Below are 13,229 nucleotides of genomic sequence, written 5' to 3'. Positions count from 1 at the left end.
TGCTTGTTAATAATTCCTCTTGTGATTCTTGCCCCATATATTCTCATTAAAAAGCTGTCTACATTTTTATTGCCTAGATAGTTTTTTTCCTCTTTGTCTAGAGACAGATATTTCCTCTGCATTTTTCCAGTCTTAGGTACTTTTTTCATCACCTATTTAAGCCAGATAGTTTAAACAAAACAACATTGCATTTAGATATTTGTGTAATAAATGGAGTATTTTTCACGGCATTAGATTTTTCATCTTTTTGATGATTCTTGGAATTTTACTAATATATACAACATGTAGATTTTATTGAGTAACTCTTTAAAGATCTTGCTGCAATACAATGATGATAATCTTGAGCTCGATTTCTTTTACCTGTAATTTCAGTTTAGTAGCACTTTTTTGTTTCTGGAATATTTACATTGCTCTCTTATCATAGATTTTTCTAAAACCTCTGCTGTAGATTTCCCCATGTTACTTTCAGTCTGTTCATAAAAACCATATCAATCCTGTTTATATTTCATTACCTGAACTTGGTAACATAATTACTTCTGAGCAAAAAAGAAATCAAGCAATAGTAGTTCTTCCTTTTTAAAATGTTCCCTTTCACATAAAGCACACTGGTTGTCTTAGTAGAGTTAATTGCCTGCATATCTGAACCTTACAGTACTTATTTTCCAACTGTTGGGGATTTGAGGGGAGGAGTAGCATTTCCCTCTCCTGATCGTGAATATGTTCTTTTTTTCCCCAACAGTTTTAAAAATAAGAAAGTAATTTTAATTAAGAAAGATTTTTAAAGTGCATTCAATAAAATTTTTATTGTTTTGCCACAGAAGGGAGTTATTTTTCATGTAAAGATATATCACTTTGTTCTCACTTCCTTTCTGTCTCCATAACTGTGAGTACTTTCACTCTGGAGAGTGTTATTTCCATGGGACTTGGACATGTCTTCTATTTCATATTACAGTTAGGAAATATGAATCAGGAAATCATGTCTAAACAGTTTCTAAAAAGAAAGAAATTTTTTAAAAATCAAGAAGTTGAGAGTTCCAGGTAAAAATCTCTAGCGATTAATAATGAATCAGTGTTTTCTTCAAAAGTTTGGCTATCTATTCTTAAGCAGTAAGAGAAGAAAACAGAAAAATTTTATGCAAAAAAAAAAAGTCTTAGAAAAATACATACTAACAGCCCTGTATTTGAGTACAGTTTTCATACAGATTTGTGACTTGGTAAAAAAAAAATCAATGTGAAATGGCACCCAAAGTAAAAGAAAATCTATGTGAGCTTATCCAAGAAAATTACAGTAGGTAGAAAACTCATGAAGTGACATTTAGATGTAGGTTGAAAAAAAAGCTTCCAAGATCAAAAAAATTCCATTATCCTTTGAGGATTATATAAAAAATATTTCATCTACTTGTCATGCATGATATTGACATTCTAGCTTTTGATTCACAGCGTAGGGCATGTCTATTTACTTTCAATGTCATTTTATTTAGAAACCCTGTGTGAGTTTTTTTAATTTTAAAAGTAACTATGTAGAATATATTGCAATAAAATATCCAAAAATAACTCTCTATGTGCAAAATTTGTATTAAAATTAAAAACAAATCAAGCAAGCCCTGGTTCCCATATGATTCTCTCAAAGGAAGTAAACGTAAGGAGAGAAAAAAAAAGTGCAAAATTTGTATTAAAAACAAAATTAAAAACAAATCAAACAGGCCCTAGTTACCACATGAGAGCAAAAAAAAAACGTTATATCTGGATGGATGACAAACACTGAGGAACTATTACTGTGGACGACATTGGATATCAGCATGTACAAATTTAACATAGAGTGGGATGATTTCCCAAGTGAATAGTCCATTTTTATCTCTGTATTAATGGTGGATATCAAATCTTAACATCTTTCTTTAGTAGAATTTCCTTATCTCACAACAGGAAAATAATGTGTATATATATATCTGATACAAACACCAGTTTATTAATTTCTGGTTTTAACTTCTTAGACAGGCACAGTATGAACCAAAGATAGGAGATAGGACAAGAAGATGAAAAGTAAGAAGACAAAAATGAAGAGTATAAATCTTTTGTTACTGCTAATTTCTTTTTTTAGTGCAGAGTAAAAATAGATAACAGTAGCATAAGAATTACCCAACAGATTGCAGATCAATTCAGTAAAACAATCCAAAGACAATATTGTTTTATTTCATTGTTACTGAAAATATAAAAACACTATAAAGTAAAAAATAAATGAGAATCTGCTCTTACCATAGATTTCTGTATTAATTTTCAGAACTTTTCTCTATTTCCCTTGTGCCTATAGGGTGGAACTAATAGCCAGAAAAGCCAAGGACTAGATTGCCAGTGAAATTTAACTGAACTGAACTCCAGTTGAAATTAAGTTGGAGTAAACAAGAACATGTATAAAGGCTATTAATCTACGAAAGCAAAAAATATCATTGTGTTTCAGATCAGTGGAAGTACATGGTTTGAAGAATATCCAGGATGAATTTAATGGCAAGTGAAAAAGTCACGTATAAATTTATACACAATCTTAATATTTAGAAGTACAAGAAACTCACCTCTTCCAATATTTTTCCATGCCATGATTTGAAGAAAAGTCAAGAAAAAATAAACAAAAGTAATAAGCGTAGGGAGAATCATTGCAGCCGAGATTATAAAATAAGGTATAGTAACTTGAGACTTTCTTTAATAGGGAAGAAATTATCTATATTATACTGTACTACTTCCCTAATTCAAAAATGAAAGATGCATCACATCTAAAATAGCATATCTCATCATACTGTTTTGCTCTCCACAAGTAGATATTCATATAATTGAAATCCACTTAATGCTTTAACAATATAATATTGCAGTTTTGGTGTCCTTGATAAAGATTATGCTCTCAGTTTGTTTAAATGTCTAAGAATTGGATTTCTTCAGGGTACCATGAACAGTGGGGTTTGCTTCTGTTTTTTTGTTACTTTGGGAAGCATATATCCAGAGCTTTCATTATTAAATATTTATTAATATGATGCTGTTATTGATGAAAAAATCCAGTGTTGTCTGGAACGACAATCTTATGTCAGACAATGTATTAAGTGTTAGATAAAGCAGCAAGCAAAGAAACCATCTTACTGCTTGAAAAAGAAAAAAAAATAGTCAAAGAAATAAAATTCCTGATATGTTTTCTTTTTTTTACCTTGAAATTTATTTTTTTTTTCTTCAAGAAACAAATGAAGGGAAAAACTAAATTACATATGGAATAGGAAAACGTTCATGAAGGACTATATCACTTGGGAGGAATCCCATATTGGAGTAGGGAAAGAGCACGAAGAAGGAACTGTAGCAGAGGTGAAGTGTTATTAGCTGATCTCAACTCCCACAACCTGTCCCCCTAAGCCATTCATCAAGGAGAGAGGGAGGAGACAGAAAAATGAAGTGTAATGAAAAGAGTGAAGCTGTGAAAGTGGAGAGTAACTTTGGGGGATAATGGGCAGTAGGGGAAAGGTACTTTTAGTTTTGTCTTTGTTTCTTTCTATCCTGCTCTGTTTTTATTGCAGTACATGAAATTTTTCTTCCCCAAGGTGAGTTTGCTTTGCTCAAGACACTAATTGAAGAGTGTCTGCACACATGGAATTCTCCTGCTTATTTTTCCTGTCCATCTTGCTGAGTTGAGAATGAGAGTGGCTGGGTGGGTCTGTTATCCAGTCAAGGTTAACCCGCCACTGCTGCCTTGGTGTCTCCAGCAGAGAACTCTCAAACATGCTGATCTCTAGTGCCCAGCCCAGGCTTACGGCCTCCCCAATACCAGGCTCCCAGAACTCTTTTTCTGCTCACTGGCGAGTCTGACTTTCTTGCAGTGATTGCCCACACTGACCTACACAACCACAAACTATGCATATTTTACTGAGTATATAAGTAGAGAGAAAAACTTCCCCATTTCAGAAGATTTATGCAAGAACTTCAATTATTTAAAGGGAGTTCATGCAGCAAACTCAATTACACGAGACATTTCTCAGCTGATACCAAAAAAACCATTAAATATTTCTACTTTTTATTTCTGTCAGCAAAATTACAATTCTCTTTTCTCTCTAAAAATTGAACTTGCTGATAATTTGGAAAGGTGAAAAAATGCAAGCAGCGTATCATTAGACAACAAAATAACTTGTTATAAAATCCAGACATATGTTTGTAAAAATGGGAATTCTCTAGTAAAACATACCACAACTTTTCCCTAAAGATTGCCACAGTTTTAGGACTTCTCTTAAAATAACTTAAGCATTTCTAATATGGATTTATGATAAGCTAGATAATAGTGATTCCAAGATAAGACCTTTCATCCAGAAATTTTAAAATATTGAACAATGTTACAAAACCATTTACCAGCTCTTAGGACTTCACTAGTATTTGTCTCTTAATATAGTATACAATGGACTTTAAGCCCAAAACTTATATACCAAATGAAATCAGTATAAATGAAAATATTTAAGTTCTTCCAGGAATTCTTGGGGATAACCCTTAAAAAGCCCTCACAAAATCTTGATGTTATCTATAATGCAGTAAGAAGACAATATTTGGATCTGAATTAAAAACTGATATGTATGACATGTGGTACAAACACCTTACAAGTCAATATTATCCACCATTCATACAGTTATCTAAATATCAGCTTCTTTGAGAATCTCATGTTGGTTTGTGCACATAAAATTTTAATCTAGATTTACTGGCCTACTTTGAAGTGCAAGAAATTTGAAAATTTGCTCATTGAATAGAATTTGTTTTATAATCTTATAATCATAATATGCATAATCATTATATGCAGAAAATCCAAAGTATTAATCTCAAAGCTCAAACCACAAAAAAAGAAAGCAGAAGAAACAGCTTTTTTTGTTTTTTCTTTTTTCATTTATGTAAACATAAAATAAACATTATTATAACCAGTTAGGTTCAGGTTAACGATGAAGCAGATGATATCAAAAGAGTGGAAACTCCAGAGTCAATCTGGAGACAAAGAAAACTTGGCAGATAAAATTTTAAGTAAAACATTTAAGCAATCTGGGCATGCCTTTGAACACCTGTGATCTGCCAATATATAACTGTGTTTTCATCTTGGGTAGTACTGGCACATCTAGAACTACCAAACACAGAAGCATTTTCACTGCACAGTGGCTTTCTAAACTGCACATTTCAAACCGGTGCAGTCTAATTATAAAAGGCCCTTTCCAAAGCTTTTGCTCTCAGATGTCAAAGATGTCTTTATAATGCCCTTTCCCCTGCATATCTTACAATATTTTTTTAAATTTTAGCAATTAAAATGTATGAATGAAAGTAAAGATAAGAACTTACGCCTTTAATATTAGATTCAGTCTCCATAATATTGTTCACACTGCTGGTTTTTCTGTTTTTATATACCTTTTAAAAGCCATTACTGTAATTCTGTGTTGCATGACATTTTGAATAGCCTTTTATACCTGTGCAACATGAATGCAAAGTGAATGTAACTTTATTAGGTTCTGATTAATGCATTGCTTGCTCAGCAGTAAATCCCTAGAGAGTGACAGGACTGTGAATTGTCATGACAATCATCTTTATGAGAAGGGTAGAAGTGGTGACTGAGTTTGTAATGGGATTATCATAATGTCCTGTGTTTTATACATTTTTCTCAGAGTTTCAGTTTCAAATGGTTTTAGCTGTCTGATTTCCATTAAAGTCAGTTGGAGTCATGTGGCTTTAATCCGACATGCCACTGGGCAATGCAGATTAAATGATTATGGATAGTATAACTGCATAAGAATTTACAGAATCACAGAATATTCTGAGTTGGAATACACCCATAAGGATCATCAAGTCCAACTCTTAAGTGAATGGCCCTTATATTACTTCCAGTAGATTTCTTATCTGTGTCATATGTATAGACTTCTTTCTGTTTAAAATATGATTTCTCCCTGGTATGAAATAAATTAAAAATAGCAAGTTTTAGAAGCTTTTTTATACTGAGTGTGGACAGGTTTTTTTTTTATTCTGGAAGGCTAATAGCTACAGAATTCTAATAAAGCTGCAATAAATAGGTACACTGGAATGTCTGATATAATAATTGAGTGATAATAGCAGGATTCTGCTATTTTATGAGATTATGATCCGGTTCCCAAGCTATGAAACTGAAGAACAGACACTTTATTCCAATATCAGAACTACATTATTGCTTCGTGAAACAGTACAACAGCATACTACTGATATGGTTAGTGTTGGTGTTACCATAATTTTTTTGTACTTTTAAACTCTTTAGGCAGCTTTGTGAAAATCTGATCAGAGCTATATGTTCAGGGTGAGATAGTAATGAGTTTGATACTGGATAAATATGTAAAACAACACAAAACTGCGTGAAATAGTTCTTTCAACTACTACTTTGAAAATATATTCACTTAACTTTGAAAGGAAAGTGAAAAACAAGAGTAATAATGCTCTTTTTCTCTTTGCATACAGCTATGGGAATATTGACTTACACTAAGCCTTTAGTCACTCAGTAAAGTAAAATGCATGAAGCAGAAAATGCTGCCTTAGGGTTGATCTGCAAGCAACTATATTTTGCACTACTCAGGTGAATAGTCATAATGAAGTCAATGCAGCTACTCAGAGATGCAAATTTACCCATACATATTAGAAGATTCAGGGTCAGGATTGTAATTCCCTGTTGATCTTACTTTGAGCATTTTGATACTGGAAAATATGAACAAGCCCTTCTCATTACCAAAGTAAAGCAAAATGAATCTATGTGGAAGGCAATTGCTGGTTGTAGATTGTCCACTCAAGCTGGGAGAGTTACACCATGCTAACGGCCAGGGCACAAAGCATGTTACATACAGAGAATCATGCCATATGCCCTGTTTGTCACCTGGAGGCAGAACTTTACTCTTAGTCCAAGACTTTACTATTTCTCTGTTTTTAAAATAACAAAACTCTTGGACTTCCTCTCTGTGATGGAAAGCAGTTCTGCTACACCAAAAGTGTGCTTTTACCTTCATCAATACTCGTTTGATCAGATTTCTTCTGCTGTCCTATAATTAAACATCCCAAAAATTACTAGTTTCTTCTCTAGCTACTCTTCAAAAAGTGGTGAATACCTAAGTGGTTGAAGGAGAATGATAAAAATCTTTTTCTAGTTATAGTACAGGTTTGTGAACTTAAATATCTATTTTGTGCATTATGGCAACTACCCAGTTCATGAAAGATTTCACTACAAAAAGAATTCAGTATAAAAAATTATGGAAGGACTAGCTACATTTGAGCGCATTTTCAATACTCAGAACAAGAAGTGAAAAATGATACAATGATTCAACCAGCTAACATATCCTTCTTGCATTATCTGGCACAAAAATGTCTCTGAGAACAAATCTGTGAGTCTCATTTTTTTTTAATGACCTGCACTGCTCTCCCTAAATTCTGTTTAGCATTCTTCAGTCTTTTTCCCATGACCAGCTTACTCAAACTGCACATAGGATATAAATTGCATAAAGTGGAGTTAAGCTATTGCTGTGGAAACCTAGATTTTCTTCAGCAAAAACAAAATACTGCAGTTTCTCATGCATGTTGCTGCTGACACAACAGACACTGTCTCTTTTCACCTTCAGCTAGATACTGCAAGATGATGGTGCAATATTTCAGTATTTGTGAAGGCAAGAGAATACTTTGTCTTTTACATCAGTGTCTAACTATTAAATAATTAATCCTACACAATCCCTGTGAGGTTGATAAGTATTATCCTTCTCTTGTAGATGAGACAGTAAACACCAAAAACTAAATTCTATTGATGTCAGAAGAGGGTTATTAAGGATTTTGTAAATCACAAAGTTAAAGACTCTCTAGATCCTAATTCTGTGGCTAGTCTGATGGTCTAAACTAAGTAATAATAGACACATTTTAGTGCATCTCTTATAGAGCCACAGATGATCCCCAAACATATCAGGTTCAAAAGGGTACACTTTATCTGCTGCATTTGATCTCCTCAAGGAGGCTATAAAGACATGAACTGCATAAGAGTTTTCCTCTTTTACAGTTGTATTTTCCAGTTCCTTCCTTTTTCCATTGAAGGAAAAAGCAATACAGCCCAAAGTCTATTTATTATTTAGGAAAAGTGAGAAATTATTTTAATCTCTGTCTGATAAATCCTTTCTAGGATTTACCATTCAATTACATTTGTGTTATGCAGCACTTGCCTATGGTAAGATGCAATACATGCAGTTTGGCACATAATAAATGTAGGAAAACAATAGAATTCTTAGTATTTTAGCATGTTATTCAAAAATCAGCACTGCAAGCTGAATGCCAGCTGCTAAACATCAGGCTGATGAGACAATTATATCTGGAAACAGGGTGATATAGATCTGTAGAAATCTGATTCAACATGTAACAATTTTAATGTGTCATCATACTAATAGTAGACTGATTAAAAAGAAGGCCAAGTATCCTACTCTTTATCATGCACTTCGAGAATATTTTTATTACCTTGCTACCTCTAACAAACACTTCTTTCTAGCAAATCTGACTTTGCCAGTAAATTAAAAAAAAATACAATATACTAAGGTCAGAATGGAAATTCTTAGCCTCCTAAGTAAATAGGAAACATACAGAAATTTTTTATCAGGAGTTATCTGTGGATTAGAATTTTTTGGGGGATTTCTGATTGGCTAAAGAAAATTCTGAATAATTTTAGTGTAATCAGTTGAAATCCAGCATCGAGCATGGCTTTAACCTACACGCATAAACATAGCCAAAGGAACCAGGGACAGATGTCACTATTTTGTCAGATAAGATTCTGTCCACATTTTGCCTGCCTACCCAATCTTGTCTGCATGAGTAAATGCAAGATGAGATTGGAAGATCTTTGGTTGAAAGGTGTTACAGCAAGCAATGAGTGGATCTGCATCTCTAAATATGTGTTGTGCATCCAGGTAGTAAAACTGTCTTATTAACATGAAAAAAAATCCAACCAACCAAACAAAATACTGAGGGGATAACTTAAGTATTGGGTGCCATTTGCTTACAGCTATTAATCATTATTGTGGATACCTTAAGTTTACGGAGTAAGGATGGGTGTTTCATCCCATCTCATACTAGATATCTGCATCTAAATACTCATATTAACCATCTAGATTCCCTGTAAAAACTGAAGGAGGGAGGGGAAACTATTTTTTTAGACCATGAGTCATTTTGTCCTCAAGTGACTGCTAAAATCAAGTAAAATCAGACTACTGGAATTGTCTGTATGTCCGTAATGCCCACGGAGGATATCTTTACACAGGATTAATAGATAGTTGCAGATATCTAAACGTAGGTGAATTTAATTTCTCTCTAGGAGCCTGGGCAGATGTGGTTGGCAGAGTACTTTGAACAGGAGAGGATGGTGTTCTGATGGGGAAAAGAGTGTTTCCCTCACATTGTTTTTTAGAAAAGTTGTTTGGCTCATACTTTTAAGACATGTAACTGGACCCATGTTAAAGAAAGCATTGCAGCAAGATATTTGGGGAGGTAAGAAAATTTATTTCTCCGTTTTATAAATATACTAAATGTTGGTATGTCTTTCAGAAGAGGGCTTTCATCAAGCTTTTCTGTTTTACACCATTGTGGCAGCTGATCTACCAAATGTTATTACCTTTCCTTGCTTTGTCCTATTTACATAAACACTTGTACAATGGAATCTGCTTTGCCTGATTTTCCCACAACTATATTTAATATGTCTTCAGAATTATTTCTGAGAATTTTGTAACCTAGAGACTTTGATTCATTATACATACAGGTGTATATATTCTGGTGATAATAAGGGAAAATTTAGTCCAGTGAAACACATAAAATATTCTAGTACACAGGGAACCATGTTGAGATTCACAACCAATAAAGTTAGTTTCTGACTTAAGGCAAACCAGCTCATACACCCTATAGGGAAAGGCAGAGGAAAAATAAATTCAGTACTTTGAGGTATTCAGTCTAAAAATCTTTAAAAGTGCATTCATGATTATGAATTGAAAGAGAATTTTCCAAATAACAACTCACCTAGATATGTATTGGAAGCATGGTAGTAAATTACCCTTAAAGGTCCCTTCCAACCTAAACTACTGTATGATTCTATGACTCTGTGATAGGTGGTGTTTACATCACCAGGTACAGCATTATGCACTGCACCTACAATCTTGGAAAACGGAATTTACTGTAGCCCACCCCAGATCCTTCTCTGCAACGGAATCCTCTCTGGAGAATATTATTATTATTATTATTATTATTATTATTAGTAGTAGTAGTAGTAGTAGTAGTATCATTATTATTGTTGTTATTATTGTTTTTGGTTTTGTTATTATCGTTATTGATAATAATAATAACTTTTGGTTTTTTTTATAATAAGTGGTCATATCAGTTGATCTACTGTGAGACTGGGATCAGGAGCAAGGACTTCAGGGTGGATTGTGACCAGACAGAATATTAAGTCTCTTCCATTTTCTCATACACATTTACTATACTATCTACTGGAAACTGAGTATTTATTACAGCTCAGACTCATGATTCAGTTACTGATACTTGAGGCATTACCACATGTGAACACAGCCACAGTGCCAGCATATAGGAACACAGCTCATGGTAAATGTAGGACAAAATTGCAGTAAAATGCTTTAACCAGTTTGGTTTTCTATGGGCTTTCTGTGGTAAGGAAATGACACAGTTAAGTACAGTAATTTCATGATTACAAGCTGCACAGACTATAAGCCGCATCCTCCAGATGTCAGCAACATTTTGTTCTTTGTTCATACACAAGCCGGACCCAATTATAAGCCGCTCTGTCGTTCGCAGTGAGGATCCCCATGCAACTTTCACAAAGTGGCCAATTAGTAACAGAATGGCGGGAACGCGGCGTTTACTGGCTCGGGGCCGTGCGGGCTCGGCCCAGCTCCCCAACCGCCACTGCGGAGCTGCCGCAGCCCAGCTCGGCTCCTCCTCCCCCACCGCGGAACGGCCCTGGTCCAGCTCGGCTCCCCCTTCCCCTGCCACTGAGCTGCCCCAGCCCGGTTTGGCTCCCCCTCCGCCGCCGGGGAATGGCCCCGGCTTGGGGTTGCTGTGTGCTCGCATTTCCAGTTGGCAAATTTCTGATTTTTTTTTCATATATTAGCCGCTCCCAAATACAAGCCGCACTTCTGGGTATGGAGAAAAACTTAAGTCAAAATGGTGAGGCTTGTAATTGTGAAATTACTGTAACTGCAGCTCTATGGATGCACAATAGATTTTTAAACTGTTGTAACTCCATTGCACATCTAACGCCTCAGAAACTGAGCTGTAAGTGGGACAGTCTTTATGATAGGGTGAACTGCAAGAAAGGATCTTAAGTACAAGCTTCCAAAATAGAATATTCAGCAGAATTTGTTTTAAACATACTACCCTTCTTTCCTGGTTTAGGGTAAATTTGGGAGGAAACCTCCGGAAGGGTCCTTCTAGAAAGCAAATTCAAGTGGCCTCTCCTCCACTAGTTTGGGACACAAAAATCTCCTTTTCTCAAAGTGGAAAAAACAGTTTATTTAGCAAGCAAAGTACTCACAACCATGGAAAAATGAATAACATTAAACCGTGGAACCTCTCATTGTTCTGAGAGTCCTTTCCATGGGGTGTAGCTTGGCTCACTCAGTCTCCATCCGTCCCTCCTGCTGGTAAATGCAGCATGCCGGCCCCGGTGGGACAAAGGTGTGAGCTCCCAGTGTTTTCTGGGCTTTCAGTCCAGAGCAGAGCTGAACAGTGCCAAGAAAAAGAAAAACCACACTCCAGGGACCTTCTCTGTCTCAGCTAGCTAAAAACTAACTAAAAGCAAAAGAGAGTTCTCTCCCACTGTCTGTGTTGCAGACAACATGCACTGAGAGAAAGGGAATTCTGGGGAGTGAGAATGAAGCTTCTGCACACTCAAACTGACACCACAGCTTCCTCCTCCCTTCACTCTCAGATCTAGTTTTAAAGGTGCAGAAATTATTTCTGTTTCAGGGCTAAAGAGACAATTTTACAATTGGGGGGTACAATTCATCATCATAAAGTCACCCAAGGACACCTTCTCATGAAAAAAAAACAATACATAGCCATTATTGCTTAATTCACATGAGAAAGATCCCTCTGTCATGGAGTAAGCATATATTTAAATTCCACAAATTTGCCTTTAAGTTTCATAACTTATAGTGGACATCAGGAAATATTTCTCATATATGCTGTGCTCTATACATAAAAATTTTTTGCACATTCCTGACCAAATCATGACAATAATTTTTAAGTAGAGACTTAACATATAGAGTATTTCAAGAAAGAAGTTAGTATTATGAAGTTAAATTCAAGGAGACAAAAAGCAAAAGCAACTTTGACTGAAAAAGTGCCAGATGAAGAGACACCCATAGATAGGAAGGAGGACACACCTTTAGATCTGGTTAATTTTGCAGGCATAATTAAAAAACATTACTTGAATTACATTATCTTGATGTTCAGTCTACAAATACTGAGGCAAAATTCTGAAGTCTCATTCTGTTTAATGACAATGTAATAAAAAAAAAGTCAGTTGAGCCCAGGGAGAGATTCAGCTTACTTCAAAGTAGATGCTCCTACACCTGGTGAACTGAACTGCGCTTCAGGCATCCTTCTATTTACTGATCAGATTTTCATTATCTACAATGGCAGACAGACACTTAGCGGCATGGTAAACATCCAAAAGGTATCATTCTCAAGATTAATTCCTCCCTGTCTTGCTGAGAGGCAACACTTAAATCAAGGTTTCATCTGGATCAAAGCACTTAGTAATACTTATCCTGCCCCCTTTCTTCCCTAAAGTTTGGTCTCATGGTCAAAGAATGCCAAAGTACACTAAGGGATGGCACACATTCAAGACATGGGAGTGTGGGACCTTCCAGCGAAGACACCTGTCTCAAAGTCAACCACAACTGCAATACTGAAAAGCTTCTGCTTTATCTCAATAAAACACAGTGATGATATTAAGAGGCTCATCAATGGGACTATGTTGTCACTAAATTTTGATTGATATACTTAATTTCCTATCAGAAATAAGAATATAGTTCTGTTTCCTATTTGCCCCATGGTAGCTGGCTACTGTAAAAGGCACTCTACAGACCCAGGCAGACCTTAAAGTAGTAGTCGTAGTGCAACCCTCAGCATGTGAGAACACCCCAACAAAGTGAAAAAAAAACCATAAAGGTGAAGCATTGGTATATAGAAGT

The sequence above is a fragment of the Catharus ustulatus genome, chromosome 3 (assembly GCF_009819885.2).
Source record: "Catharus ustulatus isolate bCatUst1 chromosome 3, bCatUst1.pri.v2, whole genome shotgun sequence".
Lineage (NCBI taxonomy): Eukaryota > Metazoa > Chordata > Aves > Passeriformes > Turdidae > Catharus > Catharus ustulatus.
The sequence above is the reverse complement of the archived record's forward strand: the minus strand, read 5'-3'. Positions refer to the sequence as shown.